Raw genomic sequence first — 20708 nt, forward strand, 5'->3', positions numbered from 1 at the left:
TAGGGATTTAAACTATTCTTTAAATATGTACTCTGCCATTGTGTAATTAAGACTCAGTTCCAAATGTGTAACCTACTTGCCCGCTGTGTATGCCGGTGGAGTGCGTCAACGACAAAGGAGTACTGCGGGCCTTGATCATGGAGGCCGCGTTGGTCTGAGGAGGCAGCCAAGGTCGCGGGGCTCTGGCTTGGACCTAGCACAGGCATGTGGTGGGCATTCTTGGAGACACGCCGGTGTCAGCAGGTGAGCAGTGAGGCCTGGATGCGCAGGGGTGGATGAGACTGGTTCAGGGACCAGTGGCCTGGGCTTCGGCAGGCGCACATGATCGCAGGCACGGCAGCTCACAGTGTCGGCCTTGTGGTGGGGTGAGAGGCGCTGCCCTGGCAGACACGTTGGCCAGTCCAGAAGAGAACCACACCCAGGGCTACATTTATATTCACACCCCTACGCTAGCCTGGCGTACGCCGGGCAAGCCCACCCCGCACACGCTTACAGGGGGAAGTAACAAGCTACATTTTCGTGATCTTCCTCACTGGCTGGGCTGACATGGTTGTGTCCACTGTCCACAACACTACCAACACCAGCATCATATGTCGACATGGATATGTCTGTGGTCTGCATACTGCAGTCTGTCCAGCACATCCGCGCCACACTTGGCAATGTGTGCATTTTCATTCATGGGTCACTTGCCTCCTTCGCACATGCCTGGTTGCCACCTACCTCCACATTCCACTGGTGTGTGGCTGATGTGCCATGACGTTGGTGGCTCATGTACATGGCTAGCCCAGCTTGCCACAGTAAGTTGTGCTGTCGTGTCTGGTTGGTGGGCATGTTGTTTGGCATGTTGTATGTGGGTTTGTAACGTGTGCATTGCCAGAGTTGTGAGTTGCATGATTGTAGATTGGAGGTGTGTGGTGTGTTCATTTGGTACTCACCAACGAGCACTGCATTTCCGTAGGTGCCATCCTGGAAGCGCTGGTTGATGATGGACTGTCGGAAGATGTATGAATCATAAACACTGCCTGGGTAGTTGGCGCAACATTGGTGAAGAGTCCCCGGTGGTCCACTATTGCCTGCACATGGATGGAATGCATGTGCTTTCTGTTGCGGTAATTGTGTGTGTTGTCGGCAGGGGGAACAAGTAGGACATGTGTGCAGTCAATTGCCCCCAACACGTGCGGGAATCCAGCTATGGCATAGAATCCTTGCTTGGTCTCCAGCTGTTCCTGTGCAGTGTGGGGGAAGTATAGGTACTGGGGTACCAAGCTGATGATGGCATCCAGGACAGGTTTGAGGAACTTGGATAGGGCTGGCTTTGAGACTCCTCGGACTCTGGCGGTTGTTGATCGGAATGTCCCAGAGGCCAACAGGTGCAGCACAGCCAGCAGCTTTGTCTGTGGAGGGATGTTGGTTGTCCGCTGGGTTGGCAACGTCAGCCTGTGGGCAATAATGTTCAGGATGCGGAGGATAGTTGTCCTTCTGACCCTGTAGTGGGCAATGATATACTCTGGTGTTAAGTCTGTGAGGCTGGTGCATTTCCTGAAGGTCCGCTGTCTTTGTCAGCAAGGCCTCTGTGGTGGTCGGGGGGTGGGGGAGTTTGGGGGGTGGCGGTCCTGGGGGGCTGGCGGTGGGTGTTGTGGCCCTGTTGGGGCTCCGAGCTACATGATGAGTAGCTCCATGGCATCTGTTGTTCTTTATGTGTGGGTCTGGGCTGAGCTCCCTTTATGCTGCAGTTTGTCGTCCGGCTTGGCACCAGATCAGAGCAGGTGTTAAGTTTCTGCTGCTAACGCGCCTTATCGCCTGTTTTGGGATCTTATCGCCGATGTGGCTGGTCGTTGAGAATGTTGAGGTGTGCTGTTGTCGTGGATTTTTGCTCAGGAATGCCTACTCTGCATCATATTAGCGATAGTTGCCGGGGTCATCCATGGCGATGTTTTTTGCGGCTGCTATCGCTGGTAAACTGGTGTTATCGGCTGTTAGCACCAGCTTGTGAATGGGGCAATAAATTTATCGCAACTTTGGCTGCGCTAAAGTGCCGATAACTCAGCGATAGATCCTTGAGAATATACCCCTATGTTTCTTAATTCTGTGTATCGGCATGTTTTAATATCTCTCTTGTCTTAGGGGCTGATACATTACATCGTGGGTATTCGAAGAAGTAATACTGAAGTACTCTTTTAGGAACTCTTACAGGCCTTTGTGAATTGCCTCTGAAACTCCTTATTAGCAATGTACAATAAGGGCATAGCTTTTCATATTTGTATGATTATTCCTTGATTATTTCCAGTTTATTGTAATTTTAGATATTTTGGGGCAATTCACAAAGTCATGAAAGAGTATGTAAATGTGTACTATTGAATTTCACCTTTGTATAATCCAAAATGTCTTCAGGACAAGACCCTTTAATTGACAATGTTTCAAGACAGCAGTGGTAAACCTCAATTTTGATAACTGAGTGTAAGTAACTCCCGACTCTCCTATGACATCAGCAAATTGTTCTCACAACTCAAACCTTTGCTAGATATAGGTGGTATCCTAAGGAGGAGGCTGTTACTGTTGCTATTTTAACTTTTCCATGACCCCCAGTTTAAAATCAGAGAAAGAAGACATTAATATTAGTGAGTAAGCACAACAGGAATCACCTAAATAAAATTGTTTCTATGTGACATACTTGTAAAATTGATTGCTCTGATTATTTCAAACAGAAAGAGATGATCAAAGATTGAATTCAGCTAATCATACTTTTATACTAGTGCAGAGACTCACAATAAATTAAAGATCAAAAGGATTAAACACCCTTTTAATATTTAGTCAAGGAACTTTGGTGATGACTCCATCTAATTTAATATAATCTTCATTAGAAAAAGACCCTGAAAAACCTTAGATAATCTAGCATGCCTACTCACCATCAAAGATACTCTGATTTATTGATTATAAGGTTTATAAGCACAAGTGATTTTAAGGGGCTAATTTAGAGAGGGTGATAATATATAATCTTCCGAAAAGCAGGGATAAGATCAATCAATCAATCAATCAGGCATTTGTGGAGTGCACTACTAGGAACTGATGGGAGAGGGGATGCAGCTACTGCTCGAACAGCCAGGTCTTGAGTCGTCTCCTGATGCTCAGCAGGTCCTGAGTCTGACGCAGGTGGGTGGGGAGGGTGTTCCATGTCTTGGCGGCGAGGTAGGAGAATGATCTGCCACCGGTGGTTGTCCTGTGGATGCGTGGGACGTTGGCGAGGGCACGGTCAGTGGAGCGAAGCTGACGGTTCGGGGTGTAGAAGGTGAGTCATTTGTTGAGGTATACTGGTCCGGTGTCGTGGAGTGCCTTGTGAGCGTGGGTGAGGAGCTTAACCCCTTCCATGCTGCGCAGATTCCGCCGCTGTGCTGACGGAATCTTGCGCGGGCGTGGTCATGACGGAACGGTTCCGTCATGAGCACAGCTCAACCGTGGCTCATGACGGAACCGTTCCGTCATGAGCACCGAAGGGGTTAAAGGTGATCCTCTTGTTGACTGGGAGCCAGTGCAGATCTCTCAGGTGAGCTGTGATGTGGGTGTGGCGGGGGATGTCGAGGACGAGTCATGCGGAGGTGTTCTGTATGCATCGTAGTCTTTTCTGGAGTTTGGCTGTGGTTCCTTCGTAGAGGGCATTGCCATAGTCCAGTCGGCTGCTGACGAGGGCCTGTGTGACTGTCCTTCTGGTTTTGTTGGGAATCTATCTGTAGATCTTGCGAAGCATGCGGAGGGTGTTGAAGCAAGAGGAGGAGACGGCATTGATTTGCTGGGTCATTGAGAGTGATGAGTTCAGGACGAACCCCAGGTTGCGTGCGTGGTCAGTGGGTGTTGGTGCGGCTCCCAGTGCGGTCGGCCACCAAGAGTCGTCCCAGGCGGAGGGGGGGGAGCCGAGGATGAGGGCCACTGTCTGGTCCGAGTTCAGTTTCAGGCAGATGTTCATCATCCATTCGGCGACAGCCTTCATTCCTTCGTGGAGGTTTGTTTTGGCACTGGCGGAGTCCTTGGTGAGGGAGAGGATCAGCTGGGTGTCGTTGGCGTAAGAGAGGATGTTGAGGTTGTGTAATCGGATGATGTTGGCAAATAGCCATTAAAAAGGGTTGGGCTGAGTGAAGATCCTTGGTGTATGCCACAAGTGATTTTCGTGGCTTCAGATCGGAATGAAGGGAGGCGGACCCTCTGGGCTCTGTCGGTGAGGAAGGAGGAGGTCCAGTCCAGGGCTTTGTCGTGGATTCCTGCATTGTGGAGGCATGTACGTAGGGTGTGGTGGCAGACTGTGTAGAAGGGGGCCAAGAGGTCCAGGAGGATGAGGGCAGCGGTTTCGCCGTTGTCCAGCATAGTCCTGATGTCGTCAGTGGCAGTGATTAGGGCGGTTTCAGTGCTGTGGTTGCTGTGGAACCTGTATTTGGACGGGTCCAGGGTGTTGTTCTCCTCAAGGAAGTGCGTCAGTTACTTAACAATGATCTTCTCAATGACTTTCACCGGGAACGGGAGCAGGGAGATGGGCCCGAAGTTCTTGAGGTCCTTTGGGTCCACCTTGGGTTTCTTGAGAAGGGCGTTGACCTCGGCGTGCTTCCAGATTTCCAGGAAGGTGGCAGTCTCGAAGGAGCTGTTGATGGTCTTTCGGAGTTGGAGTGCGATGAGGGAGCTCGCTTTGTTGAAGATGTGGTGAGGGCAGGGGTCAGAAGGTGAGCCGGAGTGGATGGTGTTCATGAATTTGATGGTGTCGTCCTCATTGATGTGGGTCCTGGAGAGCAGCAGGTTGGTGTGGCTGGGGGGCAGTGAGTCTGTGGTGTCAGTGGCTGTCGGGCGGGTCTGGGCATTGAAGCTGTCGTGGATGTCTGTGATCTTGCAGTGAAAGAAGGTGGCTAGGGAGTCGCATAGGTCTTCTGATGGCGGGATGTCATTGGAGCTGGAGCTGGGGTTGGAGAGTTCCTTCATGATGTTGAATAGCTCTTTGCTGTTGTGCGTGTTGTTATCGATGCTTTCCTTGAAGTAGGTATTTTTGGTGGCTCCAATGAGTTGGTGGTGCTTCCTGCTGGCGTTCTTGTAGGCTGCCTGTGTCTGTTCATGGCGCCACTTTTTCTCGAGTCTTCTGCAGGTCCACTTGGATTCCTGGAGGTCGGTGGTGAACCAGTTGGCCTTTCTGTTGGTGCGTCTGTTTGGGGGTTTCTTGACCGCGGTGAGAGCGTTGGCTCAGTCCTCGATCTAGTGCCTGAGGTTGGGAGTCGGTGTCAGTGGTGTCAGTTGGTGGGTCTTGGGCGAGGGTTGTGATCACCTGGTCGTCGGTGACCTTTTTCCAGTTGGGTGAGGGATCCGTTGCGGGTGGTGGTGTGAGATGGGTTTTTTGAAGGTGAAGTGGATGTAATGGTGGTCGGTCCAGTGGAGTTCGGTGGTGTGGCTGAAGGTGACGTGGTTGCTGGTGGAAGAGATTGGGGTCGAGCGTGTGTCTTGCAGTCTGGGTGGGGGTCGTGACGAGCTGTTTGAGTCCGAGGTTGGTGAGGTTTTCGAGCAGGGTGATGGAGTTGCTGTCGTTGGTGTTCTTGAGGTGGAAATTCAGGTCTCCCTGGAGGATGTAGTCTGTACATGGATGAAGTTGCAGAACTGTGGTCGGGGTCCGGGGGGTGTGGGTCGGTGTGGATCTGGAAGTGCAGGTGTTCGGCGGCCCTGGAGGTGTCTACCGCACTGGTCGAGATTCTGAGGGTATTCCTGTGGAAGATGATTCCTCCTCCTGGTCTGTTGGCGTGGTCCCTCCGGGTGATCTCGTAGCCTTCTGGGATGGCTATGGCAATGTCGGGTGCCGAGGAGGGGGTCATCCAGGTCTCCGTCAGGAAGGCAACGCCTGGGGAGGCTGAGTTGAGTAAGTCCCAGAGTTCGATGGTGTGCTTGTGGACGGAACGGGTGTTGAGTAGTATGCATCTGAGATGGTTGTGTCCTGCCCTGGCGGGTGGGGCAGGGCATGCTGGTGTTCGTAGGCTGGTGAAGCTGCAGCTTTGGCAGGAGAAGGGTCCGTGAGTGAGCTTCGAGGAGGCCTGGGAACAGTTGGATGAACGGCCGGTGTTGAGATCGTAGAGGAAGTTGGCATCGTAGCGGCGTCGGTGTTGTGGCTCTCACGGGGGCCAGGGGGTCTGGCACTGGGCACAGGAGCCACAGGTCAGCGGCGGCGGGAAAGAAACAGCAAGGAAACTGATGAGAACACACAGCGCACAGTGCACAGTAAGAGCAGGCACAGTAAAAGAAAATTAGGTAGACAAAATAGGCACGAAGCACAAAAGTAATAACCACACAGTAAGGGCAGGCACAGTAAAGGAAATTAAGTAGACAAAATAGGCACAAAGCGCAAAGAGCGAGAACCTGAGTCAGGGTGTACTCGAACCCCGCAGCGAGGTATCTGGTTGTCAGGCTTCAGAGGCGACGCAGGGCAAAGCCGAGCTGCCGGGGAGAGTGCGCTCCGGGGCCCGAGGTCTGTGGACCTCTCTATCAATTTACACTAGGAATACTTCACCAGCAAAACTACCAAAGCATTACTGAAGTATGGTAATGGCATTGCCTTCAGTGAGTAATAGTCAGGAACAGTAGGGATACAGCAGAAATAGGCAAAACAAACACATTGAGGCACAACAAGGCAGTGCTGGCAATGGCTTAACATAGAGACACTGATTCAGGCACTCCAGAATGTAGAAGAAACAGGAGGAATAAACAACCATCTAACCATTTGATATAGTTAGAACTAGGGGTGTGCGAAATTCAAGTGATTTGCCTTCATCTGACGACATTCAGAAAACATCTCAAAACATCTTTTTCCACTCCCTATGTAGATCTGTTTTAATTTTGTCACTTGCAGTGCTCTTTCCTTTTGCAGATGCAAGTGCCAAGACGTTCTTTGGTTTATGTAGTGCTTTACAATTATAAAATGTCAAATAAGTAATTCTGCAAATTTAGAAATATTTGTGTCCAATTTTGCATAATCACAAAAAAAAGCGAATCCATTATTTCGTGATACATAAATATTGAGAAAAACGCAATTGCAGACAACAACAACCACTTGTAACAGAGCTGCTGCATTGTTCCCTGCTTTCTAGCACCATCTTTTTCATGGTATTGTCTAATGGCGTAATTTCGGAAAATTCTCGTAACAAGCATAATACGAAATTCCAGAAACTAAGAAAATGATGCCAGCATAATTTACATTTAGCCGCAGCCGAATACAAAGCTCTTTTCCATATCTCTGTAGCACAGTAGATTGTTCTACAGCCCAGGATCAATCTTCGAGCACAGAGGAAACTTGTGGGGACAAACATTAAGGGCCTGATTATGAGTTTGGTGGTGCAGCCACAGCTGCACTGCCAAACCTGTGGTCAAGACACCTGCCTGATTAGGAGTTTTCTCCTGTCTGGCTGGGTTTTTTTGGCATTCCCATGGCAGTGCCTTAGAAAACGGGCACTGCAATGGGAATACCAAAAACAGTTCCTGCATTTCATGGACTGTGAAGTCCATGCCATGCAAAAACTGGTGTGTATGCACATGTGCCCCCCTGTGTGCATCCACATGGTGTAAGGCAGCTTGTGGGCCCTGTTGGGCCCCTATGTTTCCTCTCTGCCATGGTTTTCATAGCGGTGGAACCGCCATAAAATCATAGCCGAGAGGAAGCTTATAATATGCTTGGCGCATATTACTGCCTCCTGACTGCTGCAACACTGCCATGGAACGGCGGTTCCTTGGTGGCTGTTGAGGGGCAATGGCAGTCCAACCGCCCTGAGTGTAATAGGGTGGTCTGGAGACTACCACTGTTACTCCTCCACGGGTCTTGTGGTCCATGGACCGTTAGACCCATAATCGGCCTCTCTGTGGTAAGTGTGGCAACAATTATTCTTGACTTGATGTTGAAATATAGACTTAAGCTCTCCAGGCAGCACCCATTCTGTCATGCTAAGGTACCCATTTCGAATGGAGAATCTACTCAATGCACAAATTTCAGCTGCTGCTCTCTGGTTTTACTATTGACTACTTAGTAGCACTGTATCAAGTATCGACATGTAGTTCATTTGTTTCCTAAAATTAAGCCGTGCCTCAAAGTACGCACTGCAAAATTGCAGTTTGTATATAACACATGCCAATATGGAAAGTGCTCATTTACTTTCTTTTGTGGGGACTAGTCAACTATTATAGTGGTGGGCACACAAACCTCTTGTGAATTTCACAGTTCACATGAGTAAAGTGAGTGAGCCCTACTTCCTTTTGGGAGGTTTAGGTGGGTCAAAGATATTCTCTTAAACTTCTGTTTTAAGAATATCTATATTGATACCAGAAGTGAAAAACCCTAATAGCAACTGGTGTGTGTCAGTACCTTCAACCTTGCATGTAGCTTAACCAAATAATATTAATACTGAACATGCAAGAGTGTTCGCTTACCTATAGATGTGAAAATAGAGAAACATTTTTTGCTTGTAAAAGAAGCATGAATGTCCATAACCTAGTGAAAATTCCATTTTATAACGGAGAGACAACAACACCTTAGACAGCTGTATGGGATTTGACACTAATATCAGGATATTACGAGTGTGGCAAATGTACAGAATGTGACACCACATATAACATTGGGGTCTTTCACTATGGAAGTTTTAAGCAACATTATTGACATTCACCAGTTGCAATGCCTACGATGTGCTCTGTCATAATGCGCTCATGCAATCTGCTATACAAAGGAGAGACCAGTCTGAAAGTCAAAACTCAGATAAGTCAGCACAATAGGAGGAATGATTGTTCTCCACATTTTAACCAGAAAGAGTATTGTCGTATAACCTCAAATGGCATAAGTGAAACAACTTTAGCATGGCGGACCGAATCAGTAGTCTATTATCAAAAAAAGTTGCCTGCTTAATGTTTTAATAAGACATAATAAAGAATGATCTCAATGCATGCGGAATCACAGATGTATGGGTGTTATGAAGGGATTTCAAATATGAGACACTTTTATAATTTATTTAATGCCAAACGGAGGATTTAAACACAGCCAGTGTGTTATAGCAGCTTACCCGTTTTCATTTCGGCGCACTTCCACATCTCGGCGCACCCGCTTCGCGGGTGCCCCTTCGCCTGTGCTGAGGAGGGGATTGCACACCTGGCGTTTGTAAGGAGCATCGAGGCAGTGGGAGGAGGAGCGGCATCAGGCGTGTGGCTGCTGCGGGGCTGCGAGTGTGCGGGGACTTCAATTACCAGAAGTCCCTGCTAGACCGACGGAGAGCTTCCGGTCCGCTCTCCCTGCTGGCCCGCCCCCCGCCCTCCTGAGGCTTCATAGCATCAGTCTGCAGCCCAGCGTGTGGGACACTTTTATAATTTATTTAATGCCAAACGGAGGATTTAAACACAGCCAGTGTGTTATAGCAGCTTACCCGTTTTCATTTCGGCGCACTTCCACATCTCGGCGCACCCGCTTCGCGGGTGCCCCTTCGCCTGTGCTGAGGAGGGGATTGCACACCTGGCGTTTGTAAGGAGCATCGAGGCAGTGGGAGGAGGAGCGGCATCAGGCGTGTGGCTGCTGCGGGGCTGCGAGTGTGCGGGGACTTCAATTACCAGAAGTCCCTGCTAGACCGACGGAGAGCTTCCGGTCCGCTCTCCCTGCTGGCCCGCCCCCCGCCCTCCTGAGGCTTCATAACAACATCCTACTCCCGCAGCGCGGGACGCAGCCCGGGCTAAGACGGGGCAAAGACAGGGCCGTTTTAGGCCGTTAGAGACCGTGTAAGACCGGACCGGGCCATTCCTCTTGGCTTTTAAGTTTTGTGTTATATTAGCTGGTCTTCCTGCACTACCCACATATAATCGTAAAATCCCTCTCACACAATGTTCTCGCGTGAAACTAGGAGTAAGGCTACTAAGAACACCAAAAAGGCCACAGGCACCCTAGATGATTTTATCACTAGGACCAATCTCTCAATTGACAATGAAATCACTAAACTTCAGCACAGAGTCTCAATAGAACTTGAGAGTGCTAGGAGGCTCTCATCTGAATTTGCACTTGGAAAAAAATCTTCTCTAGGCAGCATTGCAACCTCCAGAACGCCTGAACGTATTACTGGCACAAAACCAATTATAATTTCGGCCGAGGTTCACTCAACAGTAGATGAAACAACTTCTCTTATTTTTCAAGAACCTCCTGGGCCTTCTGCTAGAGCCGAAACTGGAAGCCTACCACTGCTGAATTTTCCAAAGGAGAGTGCTGAGGTTATTGCAAATGAAGAGTCCTGTCAGCTACTAGCCGAGATAGAGTCTAATAAAAGCAAGTCATCTGTCAAGGCTGCATTAAAGCACAAAAGAAAACGCAAACACCTAACCGCTTTCGCTAGAAAAAAAGCAAAAGTAGCCCTTAGCCATAATATCACGGGGGGAACACCAAGTACGCCTATTGTAACAACTGACATTGTACACGATGTAGCCCCAGTAATTGTAGAAAATACTAATGCTATCATGGATGAACAAATCTCTATCAGCATGTCTGATCACTCAGCTAGTGAGGGGCAAAGAGTCCCGTCTGATAAGGCAGAACAAGATGGTGGAAGAGAAGAATTTTTAAAAATAGTGTGGGAGACGCTAAAGAGACTACTCAAACCACTAGAAGTCAGGCTTACTGACATTGAGAACCAACTACTTGAAGTTGAGAAAAGTGTTATCACCTTGTCAAGTTTAAGCCTTAACTGTACTGATGTGCCTAGAGCCATTCAACAAACTCCAGTTCCCGCCCCGGTTTTAACAATAAACACATATTCATCGATTGTGCAGCAAAAAAAGGAGGGGATAGTAGGGAATACTAATGTCATACAACCAACCAGTAGTATTAAAGATAAACCTAATCCAACTCCCTCATCTTTTACTGCTGTAAATGCTACTAGTAAACCTTTACAGAAAAAGCAGGTACATAGTAAGACTTCTCAATTGCCAACTGTTCCCTCTACCCACTCTTCCAATCAGAGCGTATTAGTCCCAAATAAATCTCGATCTAATCCGCCTGCATTTTCCCATATTACCTCTGCAAGTAATCAATCCCTGCCAGATAAATCTTCTATAAATACCACTCATAAGTCAAATCACCAGTCTAGCCATATGTACAGTAATTTTAGAGGAGGGTATATAGATCTGCCCCCAGACGCTAGTCCATTTGTAGTCGTCCTCACAGGGGTACCAGAATTGGATAGCCAATATGAAGAAAATTTTCAATCGTTAAAAAACAAAGTGATTTTTTGGCTAGACAAATATAAACCCATTCCTAACCAGATGAAAAGCAAGATCCTTATGGTTAGGAGGGTACCATGGGTAGGGCCAACGGCCAAATCAACCACGGGTGACTGCATTGTCATATCCTTCGAAGATCCCCAAAGTGCTGAACTAATATGCAATTGGAAATCGTATGGTGTGAATCCTCCCATCGAAGCTAGACCACTATCATTTTTTTATCCTTTACCTAGACCTACCCATCATGTCCCCAAGTGGAACCATGTCAACCATTATTATGGCAGTGCTCCCAATTTGGCTAGACATGGTGATTATAATGTGTGGTCTGGCATCACCACCTTCAATAGATTCAGTTGCCTTGACGCTGTCGATTGACTTGCCACTATGCCTCACTGTATCTCTAAATTGTATGACACCTTCTGTAGCATGGTCAAAGGTAACACCAAACTAAAAAATGTCCTACATTTGCATGACGAAGGTCAGAACATCAAGGTTAGGATGTATAGGACCATTTCAAATCCCCAGAAAGTGGAATTATCTTACAAAGCCGGAAATGTATGTTATAGTAAAGCTAAGGGTGGTCCGGTTGGGGGATCTAATACCGTAGTGAAAGAAAGAGTCAGGGATGCAGAGAAAGACATGCTAAATCCTCAGCTAGGCATTTTATCTAAACAGTGTGTAGTCAATCCCTCCCATGACACTCAGAATCTATCACCTCGTCTACTAATTCTATCTTGGAACATCGCAGGTGTTTATAAGAACTTAAAAGACCCTGACTGGGCAGACTATATTGACATCTGTGATATTTGCCTGCTACAAGAAACTTGGGCGACAGAAGTTCCACATCGGGTAGGATTTAAAACTTATGGTATTGAGGCAGTACAGTCCGATCGAGGAAGACCATCGGGGGGCCTATTAATTTGGCTAAAAATCACCTTGGCTATGCAGGTTGATCTTGTTGACACAGGCTCTCCCGATATCCTGGCCCTAAGGGTTACTCCACCCCGTGGAAACAAATGTTTCATCATTAATGTTTATAACAAACCGATCGGCCACTCCAAGGTTTCACCAACACTTGAAGCCCTGGATCTCCTCTTGAAAAACGTAGTTGGAGACATCCCGGTTATCTTGGGAGGAGACTTAAATTGTAATTACGAACCTGTTCCGGGCATCTTGGATGTGTTCGAAGATGAGGACCAAGCGTATAATATCCCCCAGCTTGGTACCTCAAAATCTGTTAAATACTCCACATTGGCTAGCCAATTATTAAGACTTAACGCAGACCACGGCCTTAGAGCAGGAAATGGCCGTCTCCCATCAGACTTGCAAAAACAACCAACCTTCTCTAAAGCTAAAAGCAATCTAGATTTTGTACTTGCTTCTCTTAGCATTTGGTGTTTTTTGATTCGATCTGAAAGTAGTAAGCAGGGGGGAAAGCGATCACTATCCTTTGGAACTTTACATCAATATGAATTTGATTAGTGATACTACCATAACATCAACTGTAAGCATGTATGAGGACGTCCATATAAACAACAACAGACGTGCAGTAAGATGGCCACGTGTTTTGGCGGATGGTAAGGCCTTAGCGTTGGTATATTCTCTCTTTGAGCAAACGTTTGCACACACAGTTGACCATGCCTTCTTACCTGAACATTTTGATCATTTCATTGAGCTCCACAAAATCTTTTTTTCAGAACTCAAAACGTATCTATCAGATATGCCGAGGAAAAAACAACAAATTATAAGAACGGCTAATCACGGAAAGTTATGGTATGACCGCTCGTGTAGGATTGCTAAAAGAAATTTATTGCTAGCCATTAAAAATAAGGCAAAAGAAGAAGTTAATCTTGCAAGGGTTGAATACAAACGTATACTTAAAACATCTAAAAGACAATGGGAAGAATCGATTTGGGCTGAAATGTTAGCTGCAGCAAAAATTAACGATAACGTTGGCTTCTGGAGGCTGGTGGCTAATGGGGGGCATGCTGGGAGAGTAGTGAAAGACGTATTCCTGGATGAGATGACCTGGGTAACTCATTTTACAAATCTTTATAAACAATACGATGGCGACAGTAAAGGGAGTGTATGGTGCCCCCCCCTTACTGATCCTCCCATTATAGAACCCCTCAATTTTACACTGGACGAGACAGTAAGGGCAATCAACGAACTTAAAAATACCAAAGCCCCTGGCCCTGATAAAATACCGGGGGATCTTTACAAACATGAAGTTGATGTCTGGGCCCCATACGTGAACCGCCTTTTTAATGCTTTATCATCAAACTGCAACTTTCCTGATAGTTGGCGTGCAGCGGAGGTTGTGTTAATATTTAAAAAGGGGGATAGATTGATACCCTCTAACTACAGACCTATTAGTCTGATGGACACGCTCCAAAAATTATATGCTAAACATTTGCTATTCAGGATCAACGACTGGCTGGAAGACTCGAACATAATTTCCAAATTTCAAGCTGGTTTTAGGAGTAGGACCAGCACTATTGATCAAATTTTTCGATTTTGTTGTTTGATTTGGAAGTATGTTCACATAAAAAAAGGTCACTTGTATGTTGCCTTCGTTGACCTGAGGGCGGCATTCGATCTTGTCCCACGCAGTCTACTTTGGAAAACTCTAAGAGAAATGGGTCTACCGGGATGCCTCCTAGCCCAAATAGTTGAGCTGCACGCTGATAACTTTGCAAACATCAGGTGGGACCTAAATGGCGAGTTGACACGCAATATTCCCATTGAACGTGGGGTTCGCCAGGGATGTGTCCTGGCCCCTACCTTGTTTTCGCTGTTTATTAATGATGTCCCTGCTTATTTGAATGTCTGTGTTAACGATTCGCCGCAGCTCAATGGTGAAAGGGTGCCTGCGTTGCTTTTCGCAGATGATACATTACTTATATCTCAAACAAAAAAGGGCCTCCAGGCACTCCTTAATTCCTTTAGTCGCTATTGTCAGATAAAGGGCCTGGAAATCAATGCTGACAAAACAAAATGCATGTTATTAAATCCCAGTATGCCAGATAGAGGGTCTTTAACCCTGAATAGCAAAAAACTAGATATTGTGGAAAATTTCTCCTATCTGGGTGTTGTGCTCGATTCGAAATTAAGTTGGAAAGCCCAAATCGAGAAAAGCAAGATAACATATGCCCAAAATGCTAAGCCAATTTTATGTAAAATGAATACTAGCACGAGTAAAAGTGTAACCCCGGTTTTAGAACTTTTTAAATTTAAAACACAATCTGCTGTGCTATATGGAGCAGAGATATGGGGCGCATGGGCCAAGAATAGCTTTCAAAATCTGGACAACAAATTCATGCGTGCTTCTGTAAGGGTCCCTAATAGTACACCTCTTTTACCCCTCCAACTGGACCTGAACTTTAAGAGAACAGACCATCTAGCTATTTTAAGACCATTAATATTCTGGGTTAGGCTTTGGTCCACCCCGGAATTGATAGAATATAGAAATGGTCTACATGAACTGATGACTCTAGATTCTTTTAATTCTATCCAATGGCTAGTACATATTAAAAAATGGTTTACACTCTTGGGCTTATATTTCATGTGGGAGGCTCCTGACAAATTGCCCACCTCTTCTAAATTATTAGTTAAGCGAGCTTTTTGGACCCACATGAATAGAAATTTAGTGGATGGAATTAGTGTAGGCTCCGCAGTCCAGTTCTTTTTATCATTTAAGGATGAGTTCCGTTTTGAACCATTTCTGGACGAGATAGAGCCTCCCATTGCAAAAACCCTTTACTTAAAGTTCAGATATGGGATACTTATGCTTAATTACAACACCGATAGATGGGCACATAAAAGATTGGGAGAAGTGAATGTTAAAAAGGGGTGTTGTCCCATGTGTTCCAATGTCTGTTCTGAGAATGAGGCTCATATGTTTTTTGTTTGTAGCGCCTACATGAATGCTAGAAAGAAATGGCTAAAACCAATGTGTAACCTTTTGGGAACTAGGTCCTGCACTATAGCCTTTAGGATCATGAAAAGTAATTCAACCCAGTACATTGTATTTAGCATAAGTAAATTTTTATACTCTGCCTACATAACTCGTAAAAAACAAGGACAGGTACTTTGAGTTGGAAATGTGTACATGTTTACAAAACTCATACATTTTTAATATTTTTATATATTTTTAAAATTGAAATGAAATGAATTGTAGAAGGTATTCATTCCCTGTGCACTATTCTTTTAAATTGTTGCTATGTTAACAGTTTGACTTTTTAATGTATATATGTGACTTTTATGGCCAAAAATTGGTCGAAATAAAGTTATAAAAAAAAAAAAAAAAAAAAATATGAGATGTCATCAGTGATATCACTGACCATGGCATGAGTGATGTAATATGTGAGGTCATAAGCAGTGCAATGTGGTGGCACAAGTTATATTTAGCTTACTAAGTATAACGGCTGAATTTCACTGGTTTTGTATGAGTGAATCCTAAGCCTAACTTTAACATCCCTGTAATCTTTGTTTTTTTCAGTGAATTTCTAAGTTTTTTTAAATGCTAATTCCTAACTATAAAATCCTTCTAACCTTTGTTTTTTCTCTAAATTTCTAAGGTTTTTTAAATGCTAATTCCTAACTATAACGTCCCTGTGACCTTTTTTTTTTTCATTGAATTTCCAAGGTTTTCTTAAATGCTAATTCCTAAATAAAACATCCCTGTAGCCTTTGTTTTTTTAAATAGTAGTTGCGCTTGCAGAGTGGTTGAGAAAGGGGTTGGCTTCTGACCAGCTCTCAGGACTCCCACTATGTAGGACGTACCAGGAGGGCTTCTTGGCCCCCAAGGTCCCTCAGGAGTAAAGTGGTCTTCATCCCCCAACCAGTAGTGCGCCTGGTGGCATATTTGCAGAGCGGTGGAGAAAGGGGGCGTGGCCTCAGAACATCTCTAAGCAATCCCACTGTGAGGGACTAACTGGAGGTCCAAAGTTGCCATAGGTTTTGCCAATATCTTTGGTGCCGCCTGATGAATCACCATGACATTTTCACAAAATGTCCCCTTTTTGGATCAGATGCTATGTTGAATGTTTCGTGGAGATCTGTGAAGCAGGGGATAAGAAAAAGGGGAGGGACCAAAACAAGTTTTCCACATGTCTGGTTTATGGGTACTTTTCACTTTCTGAATACAACTACAGCCCGAACCACTGAACTGAATTACACCAAATTTGGCAGAAAGCTAGATGTTGGTCCAGAAAGCATGCTTTATGTGATTTGTGTAACTCTGTTTGGTAGTTTTCGAGATATCTAACTTAAAAAAATATAGATATCTTGAGACGTGAGTCCTTGCAGTGGACTTGCAAATCCTCTGAAATTTTATTGGCTGCCAACACTTCATCCATGAAGTGTTGGCAGTCATCTTGGGACCAATATACATGATAGCACCCTATTGAAATACATTGCAGTGAATGGCAGGTTTTGAGGGTCACAAAATGGAGAAGGTGTAAAGGGTGATAACATATTTTAGTTACAATATAAATCATGTGTTGATGGTAAAATTTTAGCAATTGTGGTGGGTTCTAAGGTGATTTTACCCCATGGAAAAGCCTTCTGCTGGGATTTCCTGGCGCACTGCTGCTTGAGGAATAAAGTCCACTTTAGTTCTGAGGCCCTCAGGAGGCAATGAGACCTAATTTTCCCACCAGTAGTGTGCTGAGAGGTGCGTTTGTAGAGTGGTGGAGAAAGGGGGTGTGACCTCTGACCACTTCACAGCAATCCCACTGTGTGGGGCTTACTAGAGGTAGCAGGAGGTCTTGTTAACCCCTAAGGACCCTAAGAAACCAAGTAGACTTCACTCCCCAAACAGAAGCACACCAGGAGGCGCATTTGCAGAGTAGTGGAGAAAGTTGGCTTTTTTAAAAAGGTTTGTTTTTCTATTTTTTAGGAAGGGGGTCCGCATGCCCCCTTCCCTGTACTGTTTAGGGCCCCGGAGATGCCATTCCCTGAGGCCTGCCACTTTTTCAATTTATTTTTAATTAAAAAAATGGAGGGGGCCATGCAATCCCCCTCCCGGGCCAATTTCATCCTTCAGGGTCCAGCCTTTCTTTGTTCAATTATTTTCTATTATTTTTAATTAAAGAAGGGGGCTGCACGGCTCCCCTTTCTTGGGCCAAGAACAACCCAGGAGTGGGGCCCAGTGGTCTCCCTCCAATTTATTTACAAAAGCTTTTGGTCCCAAGGGCTCAGGGGGGTCTGTGAGGTACCCCCATATTCTGGTAATTAGCCCCGGGGAGGCAAGGCCCCCCCATAATATTGGAATTAGTCCCAGGAAGGTGGCAGTCCTCAGAGCTGTAGATGGGCCCTGTCGGTCCACCTGCATACATAATAAAAAGTGCCCTGGGGTAGTGGCGGTCCCATGGGCCTTGATAAGCCCTAGGAGGGGAGCATCGTAAGCGCCCCTCTTAGATTTTTAACATGCCCGCTTGCTTTTAAAAAACATAATAAAATTGCAGCGAATTTGCAAATATCCCAATTTTATGGCAACTTTTTTTTGTCATTTTTTGGGACCCCAAGACCATGGATTGGGGGTCAGGGTATTCATACCCAGCCCACTTTTCTTTATTTTCACATTTTTGGGGGGACTCAGTGAAGCTGAATCTCAAGATGGCTGCCAACATTTCTTTGGTTGAAGTGTTGGCAGCCAATCAAAGCTGTGCATTTCCATGCATGAGCTCATCTTTTTTCACAAAGTCTCCGTGACCTGAGTTATCACAACAATTGTCTTCTTAAAATCAGCAACAGCTAACAGATTTATACCAAATAAGCAAAAGGCACTTCCTGAACCAACATCTTCCTCCCAGCCAAATTTTGTGTAAGTCCATTGAGCGGTTCAGGCTGTAGGTGTGGCCAAAGGTTCCCATGGGAATTAATATTACAAATGCACCCATATTTTATGCACCTATTTCTCGGTCCCCGCTGTACGGATCACCCCCAAACTTTGCATGACACACACACCCTACATTGACACTTGTTCTAGAAAACTTCATAAAGATTGGTCAAATGATGCCAAAGTTAAAGCCAAGTCAAAAAATGCTTTTCCTATGGAAACATGGTCCTAACTATAACTACCTACTGGCGACCGCCAGTAGGTTATGTATACATATATATAAAAAGGACAGCAGCACAAACCTCAATGGAAAAACACCGTGTGCTAGGCACTATTTGGTGCCTACCACATGGGTACATGGATGTATGGGGGTGCACAGGGACGGGGCGTGCTAGGGGCCCCCAAAGTCCCTTTCCGACAGCATTTCCATGGCAGTTGGCTTGTCATGGAAAGGCTGTTGGAAAGGGACATCTTAATCCCTACAGCGGTGCCTGAGTAGACACCACCCCTATTGTAGGGAATGTGATCCAACCAATGGGCTGATGGGCTCCTGGTCCCTGCAACTGATGCGGTCTGACCTGCCACATCATAATGCGTTGGTGGGACCGTTCTGCTGGATGCCGAGGCAAAATTAGAGTGCAGTGCACAATGTAAAATGATCTTAATAGTGCTGCATATAAAAGGACTACACTCTTTCAATGAAATGCAACCCCTAGCATCTTGCTGTGGGTGTGAGTGAAGGGGGAAGCAGCATCTGGAAACTGTACCTGCCAGATGTAGTGCCCCCTCTAACATTTTGCTAGCAAGTGTGGTTTACCTCTATGTAAGGTGCTTACAAGGGGATGGGGGTCTTTAGTCATATCTAGGAAGTGCCATGGAGTTCCTGAACTGTGTCCAGAGAGAGGGGCTGAATGGTCAATGTAGCATTGCACTCCATGGGATATCATCGTTCAACCCATGGAATGGGGTGCCAGACAAGAAATCCACTGCTGCTCCCTTCTGAACAGTCTGTTCTTACTCATGTGTGGCTGTGCCTTCAAAATTGTACACCGTATGTCATCAGGTGAGTGCTCATCTTTGTACCCATCTTCTTACAGCATATATTGCAGCAATGTTCATGAATTCTTATTTTGACAGGTTGGGTGGTCATCCCCATGTATCTGCTTCCACAGGGGCTTGTCACCATATAGATGCAGTTCTTAGAATTGTAATTAGTATGTGTCACTTGTGTCCAGAAGTGATTGGTGTCTAGGCTGACCTCTTTTTTGGCATCAGTAAAGGTACAGACCGAGCATGACCCACACGGATAGTGTCCTATCAAAGGGGGCAGTTTCCATAGGGATTGTTGCTCTGGTCCCTTGAGTTAGAGGTGCGTTTAAAGGCAAACTGGGGTTGTTGGAAAGTTAAATTTCCAGTCTGCTGAATGGACCAAATGTTTCCTGATAATATTCTGTGTTTTTTTAGAATCAGGTGTATAGGTAGTCGCACATGTGAGTGTATCATCACGTTGTCTAATGCAAGGTTCCAGTAAGACTTCTCTCTTGAGGATCCTAGCACGTTCCCATGCTAACTTCACATGGTCTGAAGTGCTGGCACTGCCCTCCATTTAGCCGGATGTCCCTGCCCACGCCTCCTGCCCTCCGTTGTCAAATTCTATGTCCCATCAATGCCCTCCTGCTTACCCTCTGTGCTTAGCTTGCTGCCCCTATTCTCCTTCCCCATGTCCTCCGATGTCTGTGTGCATGCCCCCGCTCTCTTCTTTCGCCCACCATATTCCATGGACCTGCCACCCTCCTATCTACTTTGAGTGTTCTGTTGAGCTGCCACTGCCCCTCCCACCTGCCTAACATGGCCAGATGGCTGGCACCTGTCCCTGCCAACTCTATCCTGCTTGTCAATCCTCTCCCTCCTGTCCTCCATGGTTAATTTTCCTGCCATTCCCTTCTGCCCTCCATGCTTTGTTGTGCTGCAACTGCTCCTACTGCCTTCCCTGCGTTGTCTGTTGTGAAGCCCCTTTCCCTGCCCTCTGTAGTCTGTGTCTAGTCCCTATCCGTTCTTTCTGTACTCCATGGTCCCTTGTTCATGCCCCTGCCCCCTTCTTCTTGCCCACCATGGCCATTCTGCTGCCGCTAGCTCTCCTGCTTGTCATGCATGGTCCTCTGTGCTGCCGCAGCTCCTTTCACCTGCTGTATGTGGTCAGCTTGCTGCTCCTGACCACCTCCCCCCTTTCCTCTGTTGTCTGTGTGTATGACATTATGGTCTTACTGTTGCCCTCAATGGTGTATTGTGCTTACAGTGCCTAGCCCACCTTGCCTCCATGGTCAGTTTGCTCTCACCCCTTGCCCCCTGCCCTCCGTTTTCCATATGCAAACCCCTATCCCCTCTCTCCTGCCTTGTCTGGTCCATTGTTGTACCCCTTCCCCCTCCCTCCTGCCCTTCACGGTCTGTTATGCTGCAACTGTCCCTCCTGTCTGTCCGGTATGGCCAGCTTGCTGCCCTTCCCCTTTGCCCTCTGATCTCTGTTATCAATGTGCATTGCCCTATCCCCTCCCTATTGCTTTCCATGGTCCATTGTGCTGAACTGCCATTTCATTTCCACTGTGTCATGTATTGTGCTGCTGCA

The sequence above is a fragment of the Triturus cristatus genome, chromosome 6 (genome assembly GCF_964204655.1).
Source record: "Triturus cristatus chromosome 6, aTriCri1.1, whole genome shotgun sequence".
Taxonomy (NCBI): Eukaryota; Metazoa; Chordata; class Amphibia; order Caudata; family Salamandridae; genus Triturus; species Triturus cristatus.